The sequence below is a fragment of the Micropterus dolomieu genome, unplaced genomic scaffold (genome assembly GCF_021292245.1).
Source record: "Micropterus dolomieu isolate WLL.071019.BEF.003 ecotype Adirondacks unplaced genomic scaffold, ASM2129224v1 contig_13423, whole genome shotgun sequence".
Taxonomy (NCBI): Eukaryota; Metazoa; Chordata; class Actinopteri; order Centrarchiformes; family Centrarchidae; genus Micropterus; species Micropterus dolomieu.
The window spans coordinates 85-3,559 of NW_025742409.1; the positions used below are offsets into that span (position 1 = coordinate 85).

At 41.2% G+C, this 3,475-nt stretch overlaps 1 pseudogene; it reads left to right on the forward strand.

Moving 5' to 3' along the window:
- Window positions 1–2,615: 2,615 nt before the first annotated feature.
- The window catches only part of LOC123966431, a 2,864-nt pseudogene continuing 2,004 nt past the window's right edge, over window positions 2,616–3,475 (forward strand).

Consider the following 3,475-nt stretch of genomic DNA (forward strand, 5'->3'; position numbering starts at 1 on the left):
CGTGACGGAGCGTTTCTATTTTAACCCGCGCAGCTTTTCTAGCATTTACTGTACTGGTTTAGAGGACCAGGACACTCACAGACCAATCGCATGTGCTCCAATCGTCTCATGTGACGCTGCTCAGCCAATCAAATCTGCGCATACCGATGCTTGCGAGTCGAGTCCGCGAGATTCACCAGAGACGTTTTGGAAACACACCCGAATTGAGGAGACGAAAGATAAAAGAGATTTCACATGACTTTTAATCAAGAATGTACAGATTTTTACATGTACATTCCTCCCACGGGCAGTTCAAAACCAGAATATCTCATAGATCTCCAATATGCTAGCTGGAGCTCACGTTTCTCACTGAACAACAGAAAGTAGGAAAGTGGTAGCTCTGTAAGAGGAAATGAAAGAGAAGAGGAGGCATTACAGCTGTTCATTTGTTATGATGTGTTGAGTGTTTATTATAAATTGGTTAAGACTACACTTCATCACTTCAAGCTACACTTTTTATTACATTTTTTCTAAAAATTAGGCACTTTACTTAAATTTAGAATTTATATTTGAATAGTTATTATTTATTATCCCTCCAGTTTGATGTGAAAACTGACTGAAATATTATTTGATTTGACAGTCCGAATGATAACGCAAGTTCGTCGTTTTGATGTTCTGGACCTTTGCTTCAGGAAATTTTCTTTAACTAGACCTCTTTGAAATCTAATTGAATACCCCTGCTTTAGAAGATGTGGACACTGTGGATATTTTACAAGGACGGACCAGGTAAAGCAACAGTGAACACAGCTGTTGGTGCTGATGTCATTCAGTACCAACTTGATCGGTAATTAACAACAAGCCTCCTCCACACTTGGCTCACGTGCTGCTGTGAAAAAGGCAGGTGAAAAAATTCAATACAGGAATTGTCTGACAAATAAAGTCAACAGAGCAGACAGATACGGGGGGGAGAGAGAAAGAGAGACAGGTATAGGTGTGTGTGTCTGAATGGAAAAGCAAGGTGAGCAGATTACTGTAGTTTGTGAGTAAACAGTAGAATAAGGTGGAGAATTAATTAAGTAGAATTAAAATGGTGAGATAAGAAATAACCTACTAGAAATAGGGTAATGTACAAAATAATAGCCAAAGCTTATGCTGGTGCTGATGGGGATCCCAATAAAGAAAAGTTCCAGAACATTTACTGTCAATTATAGTTCTTAGAAAGAAAGGAAAAAAGGCCAAAATCAGAATCAGCAGGTCAGACCTTTAAAAAAACAATCGGTAATCAGAATCGGTCAGGTAAAATGCAATCAGTGCATCTTTATTGTAAAAAAAAAAAAAAGATCTCTTACTGGTTCTTTTTTATTGGGGCCAAGCATGAAACGTGTGCATGTATTTACAGCTGTGGCTCAGGAGGTAGAGCGGTTTGGCCATTAATCAGAAGGTCAGCAGTTCAATCCCCGGTTCCTCCAGACTGCATGTCGAAGTGTCCTTGGGCAAGATACTGAACCCCGAATTGCCCCTGGTGGCTGTTCCACCAGTGTGTGAATGTTATTTTCTGTTTGAGCACTTAGGCTCAGTGTGTGGATGTAGTGTAAAAAGGCTTTGAGTGGTCGAAAAGACTAGAAAGGCGCTTTACAAGTACGGAGCATTTACATTTATTTGTTTGTGAACGCAGTGGAGAGGAAAGAGAGGCTAGCTCGACCATAAGATAAAAAAATATAGTGTAGAACTCTGAGCATACTTTTGTCCTTTTAATTCAGCTATGAAAAAACATGGGATGTAAACCCGTTATCATTCCCAACTCGTCAAATATGGACGCTTTGTCAACACCCATGGCGTTGGTTTTAAAGGGGAATGAGAATGAGCTGGTAATTTATAAACAAGAGTAGAGTTCTACACCTAACAATCCCTTTTCACAGCACGCACTCTTTTATATCTCAGCTGACCCTGGGGACTTCCTTATTTATAAAATTATGTGTAAAAATATCTTCAGTTTCATGATGAAACTGTGGTGGGCCTCATAGTCTAGGTAATAAATGGTTTCCGTTTAGTTTTGCTTTTATTCTGGCCACTCTGTTTTTCCCTAGACCTTTCCTCACTATTTTTTCTCTCTCTTTGATAAATATAGAGATACCTGAACCTGAACCAAAACATGCGTGATTTGTGTGAGATATGAACTCACCAGCATGTTGTGGTGGTAGGCACCATCCTCAAATGGGAAAGCAGCCTTAAGCAAGGATTACACTTTATGCGTCTGCAAGTACGCGAGGGTCCGCTAGGGTCTGCGTGACGAAACATCGTCAATCAGAGGGGGTACGCGTAGGCTTTGTGCTGACGTTCGTGTGCCTCTATGACTATACCACGACGACTACGCTACCAGGGCAACAACTTATCTACTGCACATGTGTGGAAAGAGTCCACCAAGCTGACTCCAGAAAGTAGTATAAACAGAAGTAGTCTCTTGTTAATTTTTGGTTGTTTCTTTAATTCCAAAAGTTTAATGACCTGGTCCAAGCAGAGGTTGGTTCCATCTTGCCAGCTGATGACCTTGACTGCCTTCTCAATAGGGATGCTGGTTCTCTGCATCATCCGTGTGGATCCTGTTGTAAAAGATCTGCTTTGTTCTTGCTAGTGGCATGGCTCTAGGGATGTTGGTCAAGGGATGGTAATGTTGGTCAAGCGGTCAGTCTGCCACTGTGGTCAACACTGAAAACATCCACAGGATGGATTACCGTAAACATCAAACATTCTTGGTCCCCAGAGGATGAATCCTACTGACTTTGGCGTCCTGGGTAGATGAGCCCTTACACAAGATCTTTTGACATGTCAGCTCAGGAGCTGTTAATGATTTTATCAGCTGGGAATTCTTTTGGTGTAACCACAAATTTACACCAAACATATAACACTTGGTTTTCTGCCTCAGTTGCAAGAACTGAGCAAGCTCCATCTGATGATGAAGAGAGTGAGATGAATTCAAATAAAGCTGCTAAGTGGACCCTCAAACTACTTTTTCCAAGGTCAAGAATGTTTCAATGTTGTTTCATTGTTCCGCTGCAATAAGGATTTAGCCTTGTACACAGGGCCTTCTATACCAACTGAGCTAACCACGCCCCTAATTCAACAATTTTAACATAAATATAACATAGCCTATTAAATAATGAATAATGAAGCAGTTTTTTTAAATATATGTTCCTTAAATTAAAACAGGTAGGACAGGAACACATATTCAGTTCAATTTTATTTATATAGCGCCAAATCGCAACAAAAGTTATCTCAGAGTGCTTTTCATAAAAGAGCAGGTCTAGACCGTACTCTGTGATGATATTTACAGAAGCCCAACAGTTCCCACCAAGAGCAAGCACTAGGCAAGGAAAAACTTCCTTTTAAGAGACCGAAACCTCGAGCAGAACCATGGCTCAGGGTGGGCGGCCATCTGCCTCGTCCGGTTGGGGCGGGGGGGGAGAGAGAGAGAGAGAGAGAGAGAGAGAGAGAGGGG